Here is a 24,767-nt window from a genome sequence, read left to right on the forward strand (position 1 = left end):
AGAACTGCATGGTGACTCTGTCTTTAAGTTCAATGGCTGAATAGACAACAAATCTTGATGTAAGGTTACCTATCACTGGCCCAAATATCTTCGTTCGCCAAGTGAAGAAACTTGTGTAGAATGCTTCTTCAAATGCCAACATATTGCTAGAGGGCAGAAACATGCATCTTGCGTAGAGTCATAAAGGACTTCTTTTGAAGCTATCTACTTAAGTCATAACAGAGTCTTTTATTGCCTTCAAGAAAAGATATCCATGGTGCCCCGGCTTGCTCAAGCTCGTGAAAAGTTTGAATGCCGGTGAGCAGCATTCTTCAAATCTTATACAGCATTGCACATGAGAGGTTAGGGAGGCTCTTGAAGAAATTCATGGCAACCATTAGGGTTTGCACCATGTATTCTTCCATTGTTGGTTCCTGCTTTGGAGCTGGTAGCCATGGGTAATTCAGACATGTCGGCCTCTTCTTTTTTAGTGCTTCGTATGCCTACCATGTCCTTACCCTTGGTACAGGACAGAATGTAGGGTCTTCCTAGAGGGCTATAGGTGCTCTTACGAATAGAATTAGATATCTTGAATTCTTGCTCAACTAGTTCTTTCTCCACTTGGATTGGATATTCTCTGAGCCTTCTGCCTTCATATCTTTGTATAGTCTTTCCTTTACTTGTAATAGCTCCACTTTGATCAATGGGTATGGTAGTGATTTTTGATGCCACTGAGCATTGATTTGGTTGGGAGTGAGTTGAGTTACATTTATCGAGTGGAGAACTCTCAACTCCCAATCCATTGTTGCTTTCCATTTAGCATCTGTTTCTTGGACAATTTGCTCTTTTAGTGCATCTTCCTCAGCTTTAGAAAGCTAGACCATGGGAACTTCCTCAGCTTCAGTGGGTGGTACTTGAATGTCTGACTCTCCTTCTAGCCCTTCTGCTGGCTGTGTTTCCATCTCAGCAAATGAGATCGAAGGTATGTCGACTATTGGTTTTTTAAAAGTTCCTGCTTCTTCTTGATTTTTTTGTTGTCCCTCTCTCAACAGATGATTAACTCTTTTTAATTATGCTATCTCTTTGAGCAATTGCTCTTCTCGTTGGACCTGCATCAAGGCAAGGTCTTGTATTTGTGATTGTTCTAGCTTCAGCTCTAGCTCGAGATCCTTATTTCTCTTTTCCAAAGTCTTATAAACTTCATATGTACCTTTGATTGAAGCGACGGCAGGGTTCTCTCTTATCTGTCTTAAAAATGTTGCCTGATCATTGATCCTTTGCTCGGAGTACTGCAAAGAAGCATTTGCTACATTGAGCTGCACTTGGAGCTTTTTTTGTACTGATAGAGTAGTGGTGAGAAGTTCATTGGTTATTTTCATCAGCTGTTGATCTTTGCTTTTTCATGCATCCGAAAATTTAGTGAGAAGCTCTCCCCGCTCTTCCATCGCTTTTTTTTGTTTCTCTTTTGCAAGCTGGTGTTGTTTTGCTTCATCTTTCAGCTCTTTAATCTATCTTTGCAAATATGCAATAATGTTCATTCGGTCATCCAGCTCTCCTTATAGAGCATCAATGACAAGTTCATGCTCCTTAGCCTTAGCACAATAGCTAAGCGTTGATGTTCGCATCTTCTTCACCATCATCAGATGCATTTTCTGGGCACATTCATTGACTTTCATGATGACTTCGTCATTTGTTTCCCAATCTTCAGGCTCTCCCTGAGGTTCTTTAGAGATTTCAACCGTTTCAATCTGCGACTCTTTGGGTTGTGTTGTGGCTTCTGCTTCTTGAGGCTTCGTGGATGCCTTGGCTGATCTTGTTGTGTTGTTGTAGAAGGTCCAGATTTAGTGCTTTCTGTTCCCTTTGGCTGTTCGAAATTGGGGTCTTTCTATTGTTTCTCTTTCCCTTTGCTTCCTCGCCTTCATTGGGTTTAGCAGTTGGTGAAGGTTTTGGACTTGGCATTGGTTGGTCTTCTTGCTCGAAAGTCGGAGAAGTGGGTTTTAGAGACATCTCCCCCTGGTCGTGACGCGACTCACTTTGTTCAGTAGCCTCTGCTTTTCTTTGTTGCTCGGCCGCTTCTTCCTCTCCTTTCCTTTCAGCTTCTTGAGCTTCCTTTAGCTTTAGAGCTTCAACTTCTGCATACATGCACTCAAGAAAATCCTTGGGATCCTCTGTCCCTTTCCTTGTAGGGTTCTTGGTTCTTGGTCCCCTTATGTCTCTTGGACTCCATCTTTCAGGGTCCTCACCTGCAGCTTGTGGCTCCTTTCATATGTCTGCTTTTGTCTTTCAAATCTCACCTTCTTTTGTTGAGGTTATTCTAGGTATGTTGCTACTACTTTCTTTTTCATTTCTTCAATTCTTGCCCATCTTTCTTCGTTGTCCAAGCTTTCACTTCTATGAGCTTCATGACAATTTCTATTGGTAGTCCACATTCTCATACAAGAGAGCAGTTGTGGTTCCAACATCATTATTTTGGGTTGATTTAGCCTCTACCCACTTGGTCAAATAGTCCATAGCTACAATGATATATTGAGCTTGGGTTCTATAAGCAGGTGGTTGTATTGGCCCAACAAAGTCTATACCCCATTATGCAAAAGCTCTAGCCCCCATCATTGGTCTTAAAGTCATCCTATCTACACGGGTTGGCATTTTAGCTTGTTGACATGCATCACACCTTCGAACATATTCTTTGGCATCTACAAAAAGTGTTGGCCACCATATGCCTTCCATTAAGATTGCTCTTGCGGTCTCACTAGGATAGTGACCTCCAGGCTCCAGCTAATCCAACACGTGCTTGTTCTATAATGGGATTATATTTGTTTTCATTTTCACAAAGATGCAGATGTTGATCCTTTCCTCTTCAATATAGTTGGTTTCCAATAAGAGCATAGTCTCTTGCTTCAATTTCAATTGCTCTTTGGCAACGTTTACTCATATCCTCAGGAAATGTTCGGCTTGATAAGTAAGTAACTAGATAGTTACTCCACTTAGGAATGAGTGATATTTGAAACAATGTCACATGATGTATGGGTGCGTGTTTCTAGCATTGAGGATTTTTTTTACAAATGAGTGACATCACTCCTCCCAGTTGGCCAAAATACGCCAAGTCTCAAGATTTGTTGCATAGTTTGGTCTTCCACAATGTTAAGTCCCACTATGGTAATATGTGCTTGACTTATGTATTGGGTTTTCTCCTTAGGATTAATGCACAAAATCAATATTCTATCTCGATTTCTTTTGTACAGCCTTCCAGCTAGTAATTGATACATAGCTAATTGCTCAATTAATTTGGTTGTAATAGGAAGTGGTATTTCCAAATCCACTTGATCTATGGTCATCAACAATACCATATGTTTTGACCATCGGGGTATCATTTCCACGGAGAACATATATGCATTCGGTAGATCATCGTCTACTCCCTTGGGTGGTTCTCCTGAAACAATCCTTGATAAATGATCTGCTCTTTGGTGAGTGGTGCCCTTTTTCACAACTACAGTGAAATCAAATTCCAAAAGAATGATGAACTATCTCACTATTCTTCCTGTGTTGCATGGCTTGTTGACCAAGTACACTAAGGCTTGGTGGTCCACAAAGAACACAAATTTGTTATCTAATAGGCAATGTCTGTACTTTTTTACGGCATAGATCATTCCTAATCCTTCCCTTTCGATGGTTGTATAGTTTTTCTCTGCCATATTCAATTGTCTACTAGCATAGAAAATAGGAAAACCAATTTTTTCATCCCTGGTTGAGCTAGTATACACCCAATGGCAAAATTGGAAGCATCTACATGTATGTGGAATATCTTATTCCAATCTGGTGCTTTCAATATTGGGGCTGAAGTGAGAGCTTGCTTAAGCTTCATGAAGGATTCTTCACATTCATCAGTCCATTCAAAGAGTGTAATCAAGATGTACATTGGGTTTTGCAATTATAGCGTACATGTAAATGAACCGTCTATAATATCCACAATGTCCCATGAAAGCTTGAACCCCTTTGACTATTGTCGGTCTAGGAATTCAGCAATAGCATGAGTTTTATCCACATCAGTAGCTATGCCATCTTTAGACACTATATGTCAAAGAATTTTTCCTTGTCTACCCATAAATGTGCACTTTTCAGGATTTAAGCAAATCCAATAAAGTCTACATGTTTCGGAGACCTTTTTGACGTGTTGAAAATGATTAGCCCGGATTGATGAATGTACACATAGATCATCCATATATACTTCCAAGAAATTCCAAAGATATTCTTTAAAAGCATGGCTCATCAATCTTTGAAAGGTGGCAAGAGCATTAGATTACCCAAAAGGCATAACCTGATAGGCAAAAATACCCCATTCAGTTGCAAAGGTAGTTTTATGTTGATCTTTGGGGTCAACCAAAAGTTGCTTGTATCCCAAAAAGCAATCTAAAAAGTTGTAATCTTCTTTTCTTGCAACTCGTTCTAAAACATGCTCAGTGATTGGAAGAGGAAAGTTGTCTCTAATGGTAGCTGCATTCACTTTCTTGAGATTGACACACACCCTTAATTTTCCATTTTTCTTTGGTACTACGACAATTGAGGACACCCAATCTGTGTGTTCAATTTCATATCGGGACTCCTTTAGCTTTTCTATGTCTTCTTTGATCTTCCTGGCAAATGTCTCATTATAAGTGTATGGCCTTTGTCTACTTGGTTTCGCATCATCTCTCATAGGTATGGTATATTGATAGATTTCTAGATCAACACCCTTGAGATCCTTATAGGACCAAGCAAAAATACCTCGGTATTCTTTCAGTAAGCTTAACAAAATTTCTTCTTCTTCTTCTGTCAGGTCGTTTGCAATGTAGGCAGGTCTAGGCTCTTCTCCTGGTTTGTCCTGTAAGACCAGCGGGCAGACAGACATGCGAATAACCTCCCAACCATCCTATAAAGAGGCCCCTAGCCCTCTTCCATATATAGACCCCTTTACTGCATGTGTGTCCGACACATTGCCCGGGCCGTGCCCGTCTAGTCCTACCTTTGGCATGACATTACTCCCCCCTTGGAGAAGCGTTTTCGTCCTCAAAAACACAAGTGGTGGTATCTTCATAAGAACACTAATGTTTTCCACTGTGGCATCCCTCATGGATCCAACGGTTCATTGAATCGGAACCCGGTTCATTGGGAGGTTGAATGAAATCAAGAGTAACATCTTGATTTTCTACATTGTTGTCCCTGTGCAGCCGTCTTGGTTAACCGACTCATAATCAAAAGAGCATGAAGGCTCCATTTAGAACTCACTTGAGAATGCTAAACGAGTTATCACAACTAAGAGGTGTTTAAGTGCATACCCAGGTTTCAGAATTTTTGAAGGTACTGGAATGTGCAATATAACCTCGGCTCATCTTTCCATGAAAGTACTATGCTGACATACTCATCAGCAGGAACCAAGTCCTTGACTTGCGGTGGTTTCTTTCCAATAGTCAACCTCATCCAAACTGATGATTGAGGTTGATAACTTGAGAATAATAGGCAGAGACGCCTTTCATCATATGAAGCAAACTCCAAACCAAAAAGGTAACTGATCTAGTTGTTTCACTTCTTGTTAACGTATGCACTTAGCATATCCTTTAAAGTGCTTTACTAACGTATGCACTTTGCATATTCTTTAGTACTAAATAGAATGCTTGTAAGCTGCCCATCCTACGTGGGATGAATAGCAACAGTAAGAGTGAGGTGCTTTCCCCCAACCACTTACAGACACTCGCCAACGACTGACGACAAACTATGACTCAATCATTGAGTATCCAGCCATATACTCGATATGGAATGGAGACAACCAACTAGGTTGAAAGCAGATTGGAGTTTCAAGCAGCCAATCACGAACACCCATACTCAGCCATCACCTTGTATGGCAGGGTGTAAACTTATACGAAATCTGCAAGAGAGATTGCACTGGCAGTGCAAAAAATTGCAGAAACAATAATGTCCATGAATGTGCATGCCGCTCCGAATAAATTTGTGTTAAACACTAGGGCCCATAACACCTAGTGTACATGCATTTAACACAAACATATCCGAACCGCAATTCCATGACGAGACTTTCCACGGTACGTACGTGAAAGTCTTGCAACAAATTTGGACCATAATAGAATGTGACAACCCGATCACACCTAGGTACCAACCATGAGACATTCTCATGAATATAGCATACTTAGCTATATGTTGAAACGACCCTCAGTTAAGGTGGTTTCAAAGCACTTGTAATCGTAACCCGACAATTTCTGGCCATTGAAATTGCTCCTGATACTGTGTGCTTAAAATGGTCGAGAAAACAGATGTGACCAGCACATAGGGACTTTGTCGTGACACATATTTGAAATAGGGGGCGCCAGTGTCAGTCCCAGAGACTCATATTCTCCACATGTGGAATATGTCTCAACTAAGGATGTCTGAAAAAGAACATTCTACATGTACAAGATGTACTTGTGTGTGGAGGTAGCTCTAAACGCTTTACGACAAAAGTGAGAGGGACCCTCATTCATTGCTCCACACTGACTAAACTGAACTCCTTGAGTTCCTAGACCATGTTGTATCCCATGTGACAACATGTGCCAAATCAAACCCTACAAGTAGGTTCGTAACATCATAAGGTATAGTGGACGCTACGGTCCAAAATACTCTGTTCCAACATGCCCTTGGCATGACTTTGAAACATTCAAGCGTATTTATACGATTTGAAAAGACCAAGCAACATTGCACTGGAAACCTTGGGTGTTGCCTGTGCAATCCAACCCCTTTGGTTAACATCTACGTAGTCAAACCCCTTGGTAAGACCCTTTGTAGAAACTGCTCAACTAGCAAGTAACAGTAACCAACATAGTTAACCGTGTACATAATGATTGGAATCAACTTAAAAGGTTGAGTTTGTTAGCTACCACGTGGTAGATTGCGGAATTATTTCCTTGAAAGGCTAACTGGGAGAGATCAAACTGTGATCCTCAATGCCTATGGGGTGCTGTAGCAGTCATCCGCCGGGTCGTACCCCAAAACAATATGTCCATAGACACTCTGTAGTGCTATAGAGAGAGCAGGGAATGCACACAAGTGAACTGCCTAGCTCTAGTGGACAGCCATGCTATCTCAACTGATTACTGCATCTATACTTCCTTGTAGAGATTAACTGCTGTGAGTTGAAGATTTATCAAAAACTCAACTTGAGTGTCGCACTGAAAACATGTAGTGCAAAAATGACATTGTAAACATCCTGAATGACAAGACTCTTGCTTGTCCATTAACGTCGATGTATACTTCCCTGGGTAGATCTGTTCACTCTTGAAAACAATCACCCAAAGAATGCCAATAGTTGGGTCTTACCCTTGGCCTGACAATGGCTCTTAGCTTGTGTGGCTCATAGCCCTTATGCAAATTAGTGTTCAATGGGCGAACCGATGAAGATTAATTTGAGTAGCATCTTCGCCACGTGTTAGCTGAGAGTTAGAGCACCTTGGCTCAGCTGACTCACGAGCAAAACACGTATCAAAAGCTTCTTAGAAGATTTTCATTTTTTCCCGTAAACAGAGAGAGAACGAGAGAAGAAGAGCATGCTAGGCTGAGGAACTTTCCTTTAGTTTTTAGAGTGTGTGTCCAAGCGGTGTGCTCTTACGCATCTTATGCCTGACTTGCAGCTTATCGTATAAGCATTCCATAGTTTTCCAATATGAGTCCCTCATTGAGAGAGGTAACAGAAAAACACAACCACATCTTGATCTACCTGCCTTGCAGGATCGTGATTGTATGAAAATTACTTAGCATTGGCACCTTGCCTGTGAAATAAGTCCTAGATTTAGGTGCCTTTTAGTGTTGGTGGGTGTTGATAGCAACCAGCCATCAGGTTCAATAATCCATCACTTAGTTTGTCCTTGACAGAGTTGCGAGTGTGATAGCGGAAGCATAATTCATAAAGTGGTGGAATCCATGCCACCTGCTTAGCATGCCTTGCATGCAAAAACGTAAGCCCTTGGCTACTATGACGGTCTCAAGCGTGAGAACCAAAACCATAAGTGCCTTGCATATAATAAACTGGTAGGGATTCTGTGAGCTGACATTCCCTATTTTTCCCATTCCCCAAACTTGTGTGCCAATGCCCTTGATTCCAAATCAATGGGCATTATCTCGGCACAAGGGAGAAGCCTTGCTTCGTATAAAATTTCCAAAGTACTTTGTTTTGCACCATGATAGTAATTTGCCAAGTAAAGTGTAAACATGGAAAAAAAACAAGAAAAACTTAAACTTGGCTAACCTAGTAGTTGTTGCTGCAACCAGTTGTCATGAGATTCCAAAGGGAAAGCTCGCGTAAAGGTGGCTCATAGCCAAATCTGCCGTGCGAGAGAGAGTGCTAATAGCCAACTGATGTGGCTGCAAATAGCATGACAAAAAGAGTCGACCTTGTCGAGCGATTACAACTGAAATTAGCCAGTACTATGGGGCAAACATCCTCTGTCTGCTTCGAGACTAAAAAATTGGCGCTTGGCCTTTCCTTGGAAAGAAAATGTAACCTTTGACGAGCGTGCTCTATCAAGGTACTCAGGAGAAGCGATGCTTCATATAACTATGTCCGGCCTCCTTGCCAATAAATGCTATTAGCGACCGATGACATAGCAAAAAGAGTCGACCTTGTCGATCGTGCAGAAAATAGACCTTGTCTACTTGTAGATCTTTTGGAAAAAGAGAATTATTTGTGCAAAGTGTGCGCATCTCATACATCCTTGGGTCTAGGAATGATAGTCGTGATCAAACATAAACGCCCAGCGCATACCATAGGTATCAAGCACATAAACAAATATCAACTGTTTACCTCATTAAGCACACCTGCCGATGAAGGCTGCCGCCATACGAATCGAACGAGTTCCTAATGCAAATGGCCTTGCAAAATTCGCTACCCCAAACTCAGAGGTAGAAAAAGAAATGCAACAAACAGTCGGCCATGCCGATTAGCTTTACATCCGCCAACAAATTGATCAATAGGCCATGCCTTTGCAACAATTATAATATCAAATTGGAACCTCAGACAAACATGTGTTAGCAAGGTACTCTCGAGAAGCCCTGCTTCGAATCAACATTTGATGTACGCAAGCCATGCTTGAGTCGGATGTACATCTAATCATTGGCCCTTGCCAACAACAGGTTGAACAAATTTTTAATGCATAATGGAACTGTCACAAGCCGTGCTTGTGCCTAGAGTGCCGAAAGCACGCACACGTCTGCTGTATACAAGAACTACACAGTATATGTTAATACTTGCTGAAACCAAACAAAAATGACTTCATACCTCAGCACAAGAATAATCTTGCCGAGGACCTAAGAGATGTCCTAGCCAATCTCCTCAAATCACTAGCAACATCGTTGTCCCTGTGATCTCTTCATCTAGGGTAAGACTCCACGCGTAGATCCTTTTCGAGGACATTTCCGAAGTCGTTTCATGCAAACAAGCCAGGGTCGGACAGCCTGTTGTCCATCCCGTATCCTTGACATGTCCGTGACATGTCCTTGTTGGCTTCCATGCATTGAGGCATGCTTTTCCATGCATGGGAACCCCCCCATATTTTTTTTCTCTTTTACCAAAAATATTTCCTATTATATAAGTTACTTTTGATTTTTTCTTCCCTTTTTCACTAACGTTTTAGCCTTTATTAAATAAATAATACTTATGCTAATCAATCACGATGTAGCATAATAAGTAAGCTTTCTTTGTTGATCTCTCTTTTGACCTTAAAAATATTAAATATATATATTCTAGTATTTTCTAATATATTTTTTTCATGTATGTATATTATTCCACTCTACCAAATATTTTACTCACTAGTTTTCATTTTCAAACCTCAACCCCACTTTCAAATTTCAATAATACCTCCATCTAGATGATTGCCAATCTTTTCAACACTCTAGGTCATGTTTTCATACACTTGAAGGCAAGAGAGAAGTCCACTCAAAGGGGACCACCAAAATACTTTTGCAGCCACAAATATTACATTATTTGGCTGAATTTTTTAAGTAAAGAAGAACCCCGAATCTGAAGGAGCGTTCAACATGAAAGATGTAGCTCGTGATCTCAACTTTTAGCTCAATTTTTTTCAGAATTTTTGGAGTTATGAACACGGAGATATGGTTTTTTGTAGTGGACCCCAGTTTTCTCGTGTAATGGTGACACAGGCCATCCCACTTTTCTTCCTTCTAGAATGGCTATGGTTCTACAAGTCTTCAAGCATGATTACAAGAGACAAGGCTCTTTTAATGAGGTCTTGGCTAGTCTAGAGTAATTCTATCACCATTTTTGGAGGATCCATCCTCATCAACAAATATCCACCTTCGACAACCTCTCTTATAATTTTCTTACCTCTCTCTTCTCTCCCTAATAAGCTTATGTCTATCCAAAGCTAGACTATTGTAAATATTTCCTATCCTCTACATCCTACCCACATTCTCTCTTTTTCTCTCTCTATTGACTCTGGTATTTTAAATAATGAGGAGACAAGATGAGAGCCACAGTCACATGCACCCCATTTTCCTAGTCACCAAAGTGGGACACTCACCTCAAATAGAAATATTGCTAAATCCTTCCCTCCTTCCCTATATAAGGAGGCCATGAGAGCTCACTTGGGGGAGAGAACACACACACACACACACACACACACACACATATCCATACACACTCTTGTGCTACATGCTTGTAGCATGAACCCTAATCACATAATCACAACACCATCATCATCCCATCACCATGCACAAAAGATGAGCACCACACCTCCACACCACTTGTAATTAAGGGTTGAAGGCACAATTTCAAGAAGAAGAAGGGTGGACACACTCATGATATTCCTCGCCATCAACTCCCATCTCTCCATTATGCCTCCTACGATCTTGTTCCCTTCTCATTTTCCTGCCATACGCTACCTATTGTATTCATCTTTTGCAAGCAATCAACACACTCCATCTTGGTGCCATACTTTGTGTCGCTTTGGATACATCTCATTGTGAGTATGGTATATGCTTGTTGCTTGCCATTTTTTTTCTGCTTATGTTAAGGTGTGCGGATTCGCCACCACACACACACACACTCTCTCCCTCTCATATTCCTATCATCTTGCTACTTCCATCTTAAGGTGTGCGGATTCGCCACCTTTTGTATGAGAAGTGAGCATACTTGCATGTATCCCTGACCTCGTTATCTTTCTTACTACATGCACGCGTAGCGAGCCCATTCTCACTCACTCACCACTCCTCTCATCTTATTCTCCGACCACCCCATTCCACATTTGGGCGTGGATCTTGAAATTGTTTTCCATGCATGCTTCATTGTGTATATGTATGCGTCCTAGCCGCATATCTTGCTAGGTGGTGCCCCTATTGTGTATTCCCCATGATGAGGCCATTGTGCATAGTCTTGGTGTAGAGGCCACCGGGTCTATTTTTTCACTTCTCTCTCTCAGCATGGTTTGGAGTTCCTGATGATCATTCGCCCTAGATGTGCTTTGGTAGGTGTAGGAGAAGTTGTGCTTCTGATGCAAGCAATTTCAGAAATTTGCTTGCAGACCATCCTGGGCATGCTCGCAGAATTGGTCGTGCTTGAATGCCAACCTGTGACGTAATTTTCTGTACATAAAAAGTGCAAAAAACTCTTCCTTGCTTGATCCAAGTGCATCCAATTTCTGCAAATCCGTGGGACAATCTCCTTCAAATTTTGAGAGGGATGCCCAAAATTGGGCATCCCTAGTGTAAACTCAAGCAAAAAAACACCATGGCGCAGCACATAGACAGCGCAAAACAAGACGTTGCAAGGGCGCTCTGCTTATTGACCTGCAGGTCCCCAGCCTATGACGGCTTTTGTAGATCAGGAAATTGCGCTCTTATCGAGCCCAGTTAATGGGATTTTCATGCAGGTCGAGTGTAGACCTTCCATCCCTACAAGGACCTGTTCCCGCTGACCGTCGTTCTCTGTTGAGCACGCCTTGGGAAGGTTTATGAGTTCGAGAACATGCAATCTTTCCACGTGGTTCCTTAGCCATGCATGGCGCCCTTAGGGGTTTTCCTTATTGCCTTCGACGCTTCTTCCTCCTTTGCATGCCTTTGAATGCCTTCACAGACTCATCAAATCCACCATGGAAGAGACTTCATGCTGCCCTCCGTGCCTTCTTCCCTCCTTAAGGCAAGAGATAGAGAGAGAGAGAGAGAGAGAGAGAGAGAGAGAGAGAGAGAGAAGATCCATGGCCTCCATGCCCCCTTCTTCTTCCTCCTCCTTCTCCCTTGAGCTCTGATACCAGTGTAAGACCAGCGGGCAGACAGACATGCGAATAACCTCCCAACCATCCTATATATAGGCCCCTGTCCCTCTTCCATATATAGACCCCTTTACTGCATGTGTGTCCGGCACATTGCCCGCCGGGCCGTGCCCGTCTAGTCCTACCTTTGGCATGACATGGTCAGGTAGGACTTGCCCTGTTTTTGTAGTTCCCTGACAGGTTGTTCGACTATGATTTTTTGGTCCTTGGAGAGTATATTTCTTGTAATGGGATGGACCCTCCCAGTTCAATGGTGACCAATGGTGACCAAAAATGATAATTTTGAGGCTCTGAACTCTTGTACTTGTGTAAGGGCCTCCTCTTAGCCGTTATGCATGATCACCACATCTAAGCCACCGACTCAAAAGAAGCAAAAGTAAAAGATAATAATATTAATAATAAAAATCTTTGAATAAATTCGGGCTAAACCCAAGCTCCAAAGTTTACCCACGAGTCACTTTTGGCTTATACCATGGGGATGAGAAATTAGCTTTTCATCTCAAGAAAAATAGCATGAAGAAAAAAAGATAAGGATAAAGGAAAATAAAAAGGTAAGGATAAAGGAAAAGAGAAGATAAGGATAAGGTGAGTAAGTAACAATCAGCCATACCATACTTTGACAACATGTCCAAAGCATATTGTCTCTGTGACAGCCATACACCCTCTGGAGTTCTGATCACCTCAATGCCAAGAAAGTAGCGCAACTCGCCCAAATCTTTCATTTCAAACTCCTGTTTGAGAAGACCCTTCACATGGTCAATCTCCATAGCATTGTCACCAACAATAATAAGGTCATCTACATATATGGTAATGACCACAATCCCCACATCACTCTCACGTACATAGAGTGAATGATCAGCATGAGCTCTCCTAAAACCAATACTGACAAGATACTTGGCAATCCTGTCATACCATACTCTAGAGCCCTGCTTCAACCCATACAAAGCTTTGAGAAGTCTGCATACATAATCTGGGTAACCTGGATCGACATAACCAGGTGGCTGATCCATATACACTTCCTCTTGCAACTCACCATTCAAGAAGGCATTCTTTACATCCATTTGATGCATAATCCATCCTCTAGATGCAGCCACTGCTATGACATCTCTCACAGTCGTCATCTTTGCCACTGGAGCAAAGGTCTCCTCATAGTCTATGCCATACGTCTGTGCATAACCCTTTCCGACCAGCCTTGCCTTGTGACGCTCAATGTTACCATCAGCCTTATGCTTGGTTTTATACACCCATTTACAGCCAATAGCTTTCTTGCCACTTGGCAATGGCACCAACTCCCATGTGTCATTTGCTTCCAATGCAGCCATCTCTTCATTCATTGCATCATCCCAATGCACATTTCCAACTGCATCCTCAAAACATGTGGGCTCCACATCCTGTATCACCATAGCCATGTAGGCTTGGTGATGCGCTAGATACCCATCATAAGTCAATTTCTAAACTGGATTTCTGACTCTATTAGATCTGCGCGGTCCTTGGTCACTCCTTTGCCCTCTAGCATCTTCTTGTACTTTCCTTACACCAGGTGTCCTGACAGCCGGAATTCCAAATTCCTCATCAAGACTTTGTTCAGAACCATCTGAATCCATGTCTACATGTGAAAAACCTCATGATGCATCAACCATAAAGGGAGGTTCATCAACCTTTTCCTTTCCTTTTCGTGATACATTCCCTGTACCTGTTGGTGGAGTAACCTGCGTACGTAGTCTACCATTCCATGGTTTCTCAACAGAGCCACGAGAAGAGGACTCTTGTGGTCCACTCAAAACCTGTGACTGTGGCCTCACATTTTGTACAACCACATCATCTTTTACATCAGCCCCAATAGTGCCATGTGCATTACTGTACCAGCTGCTCATCTCATCAAAGACTACATCTCTGCTCACTCGTAATTCTCGTGTAGTAGGATTGTAGCACCTGTACCCCTTTTGTTCAAGGGAATATCCCACAAGAATACATTTCTCTGCTTTAGGATCCAATTTCCTACGCAACTCATCTGGTACATGCACGTAAGCTATGCAGCCAAACACTTTCAAGTGTGCCAAATCAGGCTTTGTACCTGTAAACTTTTCCTCAGGTGTTACATCATGCACTGCAGCTGTAGGTGTCCTGTTCATAATGTACACAGCTGTATTTATAGCTTCAGCCCAGAAATGATGAGGCATGTTCTTCTCATTCATCAATGCACGTGCAACCTCTGCAATGTGCCTGTTTTTCCTTTCTGCGACCCCATTCTGCTGTGGAGTATATCTGCATGTAAACTGCCTGTGTATACCATGCATTCGCAGAAAATCTGAAAAATCATTGGAGAAGTACTCTCCCCCTCCATCTGACCTCAATGTCTTGATTTGCATATCTGTCTCCTTCTCAATCATGACTTTGAAGTCTTGAAAGTGACCAAACACTTCACTTTTGTTACGCATGAAGTAGACCCATACTTTCCTTGTATGGTCATCAATGAAAGAGACATAATACCTGCAACCATGTATACTTGCAGTATCGGTTGGACCCCAAACATCTGTGTGCACCACCTCAAGTGGCCTTTTACATACATTGCGCTCATGTGGAAATGAGCCCTTTGACTGTTTTCCAAACTGGCATGCTGCACACACTTTATGCATACCATCCACCTTGAATTTGGGCAAACCTTTTACAATCTGTTTTGATTGCATGCTGCGCAATCTCTGCTCATTGACATGGCCAATGCGTTTGTGCCAAATGTCAACATCAGCCACAACACCTGTGCCCTGTGCAAATAATGCAGCTTTTACCTCAGGCATGTCTACATTCAGCGTAAACATTCTGCCCACACATTTGCCCTCTGTGATCAGCTTACAGCCATTCTGGAAATCTTCTACATAACAGCCATTTGGATTGAAGCGAACCTGCAAACCCTGCTCAACCATTTGTCCAACAGAAACAAGATTCTTTGTAATGTTTGGGACATGAAGTACATCTGCTAAGTACTTTGATTTCCCACTCTTCGTATTTAGAGGTATGTCCCCTACATGAGCAATGGGGTGAGCTGTATCATCTCCTGTCTGCACATAGCCTGACACATCTGGTTTGCGCATATCTCTAAACCACTCTCCACGAGACGTCATGTGATTAGAGGCACCTGAATCCACATACCAAACATCATCTTGGGTGGAATTCTCTGCAGTCATTGTATTCATTACATGCTGCATAACAAACATGCGCTCGTTTTTGCTGTCATCTGCATCTCTGCTAGTAGATGCATAGTTGCCCTGTTCTCTCTTTCTAGTTGCTTTTCCCTTTGGACAGTCACTTGACATGTGACCTCTTTCACCACAAGTCCAACATTCTCTACTATCTGGAGTATGTTGTTGCCTGCTTGATCCTGCACCACGACCTCTTTGACTCCCCCTGCCTTGAGACTGGTTTCCCCTGCCACCTGTATTGTTTTGATTTGATTGACCTTCCAGAAATTGGCCCCTGCAACCCCTTGGGCCTCGACCACGACCTCTACCTCTACCTCTGTTGGAGTTAGAATAGAAGGCCTGTTCAGAATTATTTCTGCCATGAGAAGAAGATGTGTCAAGGTTCTTCTCCTCAAGAATAAGCATAGAAATCAAATCTTGGAACACGGGGATGTCGTCTCTTGTATTCATGGAAGACCTAAAATGTACATACTCATCTCCTAGACCATCCAAGCATGCACGGACAATGTCATCGTCTTCCACTGAGACTTTAATAGATCCAAGAGCCTCAATGATACTCTTGATCTTCAAGGCATAATCATTGATTGAGAGGTTGTTCCTCTTAACCTGATTTAGCTCCGACTTTAGTTGAAGCTTCCTGGCCTTGGTGTTCACCTCGAACACTCTGCCAAAGTTTCTCCATGCAATGGCAGGGGTTTCAGCATCCTGTAGATAGCCCATCATGCCATCTGTGATGCTCATAGAAAGCCAATACATCACTTTGCTTTGGCCTTGTTGCCAGTCCCTCAAAGCTTTCCTTTGTTCTGCTGTAGCATTTGCCTCGGGAATCTCTGGTTCCTTTTCATTGTCTCCTTCTACATAGTCCCAATAACCTTTTCCTTTTAGGAAATTTGTTATTCTGAACTTCCATGCAGGGTAGTTATTTTTCTCAAGCTTCTCAGTAACAATCTGACTGAAACCGTCAGACATCTTGAAGCACTAAGACAAAATAGCTGCAATCTGCAAAAACCTGCAAATCTGCTGAACCTGCTATCGTGGTTCTTGTAACGCTTTCTACACTCAACGAGTGTCCACAATCAAGCGTACATACAACCACTGTACTTGTACAGTAAATCTCTGTATACTGCACTTTGGAGACCCGTTCAGAAACTTGTGCGAAAAACCCCTAAATTTTTTTTCGCTACGCGAGGCGCCTTCGGCATCTGGTCGTGGATTGCGAACGAAGGGATTGTGATGCTCTTGCTCTCTTAGCCTCTCTTGCCTGCACCAAGCTCTGATACCATGTAAAGAATGAGGATGCAAGAGAGCTACACAAGACAAGCACAAAGCACACAGAGATAGAAAGCTTCTTCTTCTTCTTAGAAAAGAGAGTACAAAATGACTAAGTGCTAAAACTGAAAAGTAGCACATATGTACATGCGGTCACTAAGTGTGAACTCGCTAGAAGCGTACTAGGCTGGCACTATAAGTGTAATCCAGCTGTAGAATCACTGGCAGAGATCCTCCGTGTCGGTCACCTAACGTGCCAGTGAGTAAATGCCGTAAGCGGCCAAGACCCGTAGTGGATGCCAGCTCAAGGTGTAGAGCTCGACATCTCAACAGTAATATGGTTGAATGAAGTGAGTAAATCCTTGTGATGGTGAAGTTTGAAGAAGGTTTGGATTTACTTGTGTAGGTTCTCAAAATGATTATCGATCCTCCTCTTCTTCTTCTTTTTCTTTATGCCACCACCACCAAGGTTGATTACCACGATGAAAATGGCAATTCGGTTGATGATATCTCTTAATTTGCAGAGGTTAAGCATGGTTTACATGCTGAATTTTATGTATATAGAGAAGGGGTAAGATGGAATTGTACTTTGGAACTTAATAGAGAGAGGCATAGAGATGGTGTATATAGATGGAGAGCTCATATGAAAGCTATGGGAGTAAGAGGGGAGGTTAATGGTGAAGAAGGTGAGAGAAACCATGAAAGTTGCAGGTTTGAGTGAGGGATTGAGAGGAATAAGTGTGTGTGTGTGTGTGGAAGTGGGAAAGGAGGTGAGAGAAGACTATGGGTTACTTTGTGAGAAAAGTGGGCAGACTGGGGTCCACTCAAAAAATCCTATCTCACCGGTGGTAACTCCAAAAATCATGAAAAAAGTTGAGGTGATTATTCAGCTTATGGGCTACATTTTTTTTTGTTGATCACATCTTCAAATTCCAAGCGGAGATAGGCGCCAAAAATCTCACCAAAAAGCCTGTTTTTTAGACATGTAAAAGTCTTTTAGTGGTCCCCTCCTCTGTTGAATTTGCACAATGCATCCAAGAGTGAGCCCCCTCCTTTGTCATATCATGATACAAAGCATGGAGGAGCATTATTAATGAAATCAAAAATATATACATGGTGGGACTAGTGTATGGACTATTCATGGATTTTAGCTCAATGAGCACATGGTGTTAATATAATGAGTATATAATAAGGAAAAATATGAAAGAATGGATATGGAAAAAGATATTGGAATCATATGATATGGTCCCTCTTTTGTATTATTTTGGGTGAAAGAGGAAATGGTATGCAAGTAAATGAAAATAATATAATAAACGTGACTAAGAAAGTAGAAATCAATATTTTGTTTTTCCGAGGATGAGGGTAAAAATGTGGGGGTGATTTGTATAAAAGAAAAATATGGGGTTAGAGTATATACACATTGACAAAAAAATATACTTATGGTGCAAGAGGATGAAAGAAACCGTACATAGGTTTAATAAAACACACACCTAGGTATAAATATTTAAATAAAATATCAAAATAATTTCAAAAATCCCTATATTTAGGCCATATATACAATGAGATATTTACACACAAAAAATGCCATAATATACTTTTTTAATTTATGTTTTGTATTTTTTTGGCTCAACTAGCCCAGTGACTAGCTAATTGAGGGTTTTTAAGGAGACATGGGGAAAGTCCCCTAACTCACACACGCCTATGTATAGTGAAAAGGTAAGAATAGCCACAGTGTTTAGCTGATTTTGGTAGGGTGAGGTAACTCACTATGGCAATTATGGAGAGCCAAAAAATGGCTATCAGTACCAAGGGTACTTGATTTGAGAAATCATCATGGATATGAGACCTAAAATAGAACAAAAATTGGGACCAACTGACATAAAAGTTTCTAGTATGGCCAACCAATGGGGGAGCATGGCCCTAGGCTGACACCTCAATGATGAGAACAAGGGGAGAGATGCAAAAACCACCACTAACTAGAGGAGAATGGGCGACACTAGGACAAGAAGAGGTCCACATGAGTCACACCTACCAAGCAACTAGTTTGAATTATTAGTGGGAGAAACATCAGCCAGGGTAGGTGCAAAACACAATCATTGGGTCAGATCAGCTGACTTTCAAAAATGGGTCAAAAAATAGAGTAGATTAGGGGATCCATATGACCATTTAGCAAGCTTCATGAAAGTCTTGAGAGAAAAGCACATAACGGACTTCTACACTCAATTTTAGGGGTTTGGAATGACTTTGGAAGGTAAACACTTAACTTGGTTTCAAACCATACCTCCTAGATCCATCACTCATCTACCTACATTGGCTATGAGATTTGTTGCTGCTTGCTCAAAAATGGGAATCAAACACAGTACAGTAGCACAAATCTCAAGCTTTAAACAAAAACACAGAGAAATTGTGAGAGACTACTTGAGTCAAATGAGGCTATGCATTGAACATGTCCGGAGTTGGAAATTCCACTTGAGGAAAGACTTGAATCATTATTCCTAGAAGGTTTACTCAACAAAGAGTTTCATGCTAGTAAGAAATATACAACTTCTTGGGAAGCATGTAGCGTGGATGCAATAGACTTGGGAGATAATCGTGAAATCTTCAATGAAGAGAGCACTATTAAGGGCACCCAGAGTGAGCGTACCACATCAATTGTGCTAGCATAGTTAGAGCCAACTGTGGTAGCTCTTATAAATTCTATGGAATGCATACTTAAATGCATGAATAATATGATGAGCAATATGCAAAGGATGCCGATAGAAGGGCCAGGATGGGGTCCACCACAAGGGCAACCTATGGGACAACCCTGATCATCAAAATGGTGTGCATTTGAGGGAAAATGGACAAACCATGAAACAAATAAGTGCTCTTACAAGCCCAAATATGACAAAATTGTCCATTATGTACCGATGAGAAAACAAGGATAGCCAATGTATAGGTATCTGCCCAGCATGGGGCCGATATAGAAACCCCCTATGGAGAGGCCACAACCAAAACTAGGTTAGTAACCACCTCTACCAAGAAATAATGTTCCGTCAGTGAAGTACATGCTTCTCGAAGGGAAAGTGGATGAGCAGGCTCTAGTACTTAGTAACTCCTTATAATGAAGAAAGTTCATCAACCGTGGGAGTAGAGGATGAGTGGTACACCCAATCAACTCCCACCATGGTATAACAAGTTTATCAAGCACCTCTAGAGGTAGCACAGGTTTACTTTATTGTAAATCAAGGAGCCAAGCCACCCATGGTAGAAAAAACACCTAAACCAAGAATAGGGAATTTCCATAGTTGTGGTTCAGCTGACCATTGGAAAAATGATTCTCATAGTTAGATAAGAATGTTAGGCTCGTTTAGTCTTACTGCATGCAATGTAGTAGAAAAGGTGGACATTTTCCTCATGAATATCTTAGAGATCTGGAGACAAACAAAGGGAAAATAGCCATAAAATGTAGTACAAGTCGTGCCAAGTAGCTCCTCAGATGGTGAACCTACGGTTTTGGTTCGGGTAGTGACCAGGACACATGCCAAGAAGAACATTCAAAATAGTGCAAGTGAGTCCCCGATACAGACAAAAAGCCCTGAAAACACTCCAAGAAAGAGAGACATAGATGTTACGATCTTAGAAGATGAAAAAAACAAAGGAAAGTCGAAGAGAGAGTTCAAAAAATGGTTGAGGAAATAGCTCAGCCAATATAATTAGACTTTAAAGAATGAAAACCAAGATCAGGAGGATCTTTGTTGGTAGTCAAAATATACGAGCCCATCAATGCAGCCTTGGAAGCCTTCTAAATAGGACTGAAAGTGGTTCAAACACTTGAAACAAAATGGAAAAACTACTCAACACTTGACAAGGAAGCTACAAAGCTTGAAGCTTATACGAACTTGGTGCAAATCATGTAGTCAATGCTGGAAACACAAAAATCAAAATTGGAAATCATAGGAAAACGAGCTTAAAGAGAAAAAAAAACTAGAACCTATAGAAATAAAGAACATTAAAGAACCAAAGGAGCTTGCAGTTAAAACTGCCAAATCTAATTTGATCATTCTAGATGATGAGGAAGAGCTAGATGGAATTCCCTTGGTGGAGGAAGATTGGCCAAATCATCTATGGGAATGGGTTAGAGAAGTGTCTAACTCTAAAATCGGCTCCAATTGAGGAAGTTTGGTTGGATCAACCACCCATGAATCTAGAAAAACAATCTTTGTATGGAGATTGGGGACTAGAGCAATCAAGCCTATCAAAGTGTTGGAATTAGGGTTGCAGGAAAACACACACAGCTTGGAGAAGACGAAGGAAGATCAAGGCACAAAATAGACTCTGTATTACTTAGTGTGCAATGGAAATATAAGTTATCCCTAGAGTGATGGGCGTATATACAATGCACGAGGGAAAAAACCTCCTAGTGAGGGAAAAAATGCTCCGGTGTTCCTAGATGTGTTCACACACATCACTACCACATGTATATGGTAACAAATCCCCCTTGGAGTGATGTGGTGAATGAGAACTGGCACATAGAGTAAAGGGAAGTGCCATGCCTTGAGGACATGATCAGTCCACAAAGGGGAGTAAGCCCAAAGCTTTGTGGAAAGCTTCAAACTTCTCACAAGACAATGCCTTTGTGAAAAGATTTTCAAGGTTGTCCTATGTTGGCACATAAGCCAAGCTAATCTCTCCTATTGAAACCTCTCCCTAACGTAGTGATAATGCACCTCAATGTTCTTTGTGCGAGCATGAAAAATTGTATTCCTCACAATTGCCAATGCGCTCTGACTCTCAACGTAGATAGTGTTGGCAGTGTTCTTCCCAACACCCAAATCACTCATAAGGCGTTTGAGCCATACACACTCAACTGTAGCTGTGAAGACTGCCCTATACTCAGCCTCACAACTAGAAGTGGCCACATTAGATTTCTTCTTGCTCAACCATGATATGCATGAGCTATCAAGCATGAAACAATAACCACTTGTGGACACTCGTGTGTCAAAACAACCACCCCAATCTAAGTCCGACAAAGCATGCAAATCTGGCGGCAATGATCCCCCCTTGGGATAAAATAAGCCAAGATGTAAAGTGCCACTCAAGTAGCAAAAAATCCTCTTGACAACCTTCCAATGCTCATACCATGGGCTATGGATGAATATGCTCACCTGTGAAAGTGCAAATTGAATAACCGGTCTCATGTTGCATACATAAATGAGGCATCCAACAACAGTTTGGTAAAGAGTGACATCTACAGGATCACCAGCATCATGAAGACTCAATTTCAAACTTGTTTACATGGGAGTGGCAATAGGTTTGCAATCCTCAAGTCCAAACTTACATAGCAAAATCTCTATGTAACTTTTTTGACACAAGGCAATACTACCATCACACTGCTTAAACTGTATACCCAAGTAATGATGCAACAACCCCAAATCTTTCATCTTGAAAGTAGCATTCAAATCAGCCTTAAACTCATCAATATGTCTCTCATTTGGTACAGTGATCACCAAATCATCCACATAAAGAACCACAATGAGAAGTACATCACCCTCACGCTTTACATACAATGTGCTTTCTGTTGGACTGTTACGAAAGCCTTGTTTGACCAAATGAGTGTCAGCTTTCTCATACCAAGCACGACGAGATTGCTTCAACCCATACAAAGCAATCTCACCATCCAGTTTGTGTTTCGACTTGTAAACCCACTTTGTACCAATGGCCTTTTTGCCAGGAGGCAAATCACATAAAGTCCATGTGTCATTTTCTATAAGTGCATCATATTATGATTGCATGGCAGCCATCCAATTTTTGAATTTTGTGTTTCATCAAAAGAAAAAGGTTCCTCAACATCATGTAAGCTAGACACAGCCAAAGCATAACAATCTGATGAATAAGATGCATGGCAAGAGCCTGAACGAGTGCGACTAGACAAAGGTGTATCCAATTTACTCTCACACAATGTATGCACCAGCCATTTTGCAATGTACTCGAGACAGACCATGGCAAAGTTCAATCACCTGAAACTATGAGTAGAAGGCCCCCCCTTGACAATAACATAGGTGTGTGTGTGTGTGTGCACTTCCCTCAAACAACTATCAGTGTGAGACAGACGAGAACTCAGAACCAAACATAAAAAGGGTGGTCTTACCTCTGATCTGTGGCAGTTTCTATAACCCGTACATTTTATTGACAAATGATTGACATAAAAGAAAACATAAAACAGAAGGAAAATTATAGGATATCACTATCTACAAAAAGCGTTGGTGCTTCACCATCTTCATCACTTTCAACCATGTTGATATGTCGCTTATTCTTCTTAAAACATTTATCTAAAGGATGATTTGTCTTTCCACAGTGGATGCAATGATTTTTGCTGAAACAATCCAAGTTTGATGATTGCTACGGCTACATATCGAACAAGGTTGTCTAGTGTCGGTAGTAGGCATGGTTGAAGTTGCAGTTATGGTTGAATTTGCAGTCGAAGTGCAACCACGAGCTACATATGCAGTCGGTAAAAAAGAGCTAATACGTGGTACTTGTTTCTCTTCTTCTTGCAATGAATCAGCAACACCATCCAAAGAAGGTAGCGGATCCTTCTCCTTTAAAATAGTTACAATTTGATGAAATTCTGCAGGTAGGCTATTAAGAAAAACGGCTACAAGATCTTCATCTAAGACAGGAGCTTCAACATAAATCAGCTGAGTGCGGATGCTTTTTAGTCTGTTAGCTAAAGCTGCAATATTCTCATCATCACGCATAGAAAGAGAATACAACTTCATTTTAAGGCTCATTTTGGGGTATTTGGCTTTAGGACCAAACACTTTCTCTAGTTCCATCCAAGTAGCGTTGGCAGATTGAATTTCATCCAGATAATGAATAAACTCATCTTTGAGAGATGTCAAAATAATACCTCATCCTTGCGTTGTTGCTCGGCAAAGAGTGCTTGGGTAACTGCAGTGGATGTGCCTGCTTCGACGGTTGATAGAGGCTTGATGACGCTCCACTGATTTTTTCGCATCAGATATACCTTCATATTGATTTGCCAGGTGTGAAAGCCGGAACCATTAAATTTATCAAGTTTTGATGCCATGTTTGATATGATTGTGCTATGATTGATGTTGAAGTCAAAAAAAAATATTGTATTCAAATCCTCAGAATATGATCAACTACAAAATATTTGGAAATATAGCAATTGATGTCAAATTGTTTTTGAACTTGATAAGTGAGTGGGAACCAAGCTTCAAGTACTATTAAGAGATCAATAACCCTTTGATACCATAATCGGCCATGGGAAAGGCTTGTATTTTTATAAAGTTGACTGGCGAATTACAAAGGATGTCGGTGTCAAAGGCTATTGAAGGCTGACGACAAAGAATACTGCAAAGAATACCTGCACTTTGGCCTATGCCTTGAGCTCTTTTCCTACAACATTTTAGAATGCTTACTGTTGTTGCGATTGCATCCAACTATGCCTAGGCCTTGATATCACCACAAAACCACAGTGTTTTGAGAAGTGCATTGCCAAGGAAACGCCTATGGAGCACCTACGTCTCTTCTATCGCCACCAAACCATGGGGCACGTTTCAATATGCTGCCTGGCTCAATAGTGTTTGAGACTTTCTCAAGCTTGCAAAACCTGCAGCATCTTGAGATGCAATGCTTCTCGTGGATCTGATACCAGTCTTAGGCTTAGCCTATGGGGGATGATGGCGAGGTACCATGGCAAGAAGGGTGCAGAGAAAGAGTCGAAGAGAGAGAGAGAGAGAGAGAGAGAGAGAGAGTAGAGAGAATCAACACAACACAAAATAACACTTTCTTTGCTATTAAAAAACTCTTTACATATATATGAATTTTGAGTGATATCAACCATTGTTTTAATCATGCAATCTCCATTGTCTTCTGCATGTATTTAGAGGTGTTCCTACTCAACATTGGTGGTTGTTAGATCTATGTTATGAATGTGCATGCCACTCCAAATTGCCCTTTGCTAAACACTAGAGCCCATAACACCTAGTGTGCATGAATTTAGCAAAAATAGATC

This window comes from Adiantum capillus-veneris, chromosome 4 (genome assembly GCF_014529385.1).
Source record: "Adiantum capillus-veneris isolate H3 chromosome 4, ASM1452938v2, whole genome shotgun sequence".
In the NCBI taxonomy this organism is placed as follows: domain Eukaryota; kingdom Viridiplantae; phylum Streptophyta; class Polypodiopsida; order Polypodiales; family Pteridaceae; genus Adiantum; species Adiantum capillus-veneris.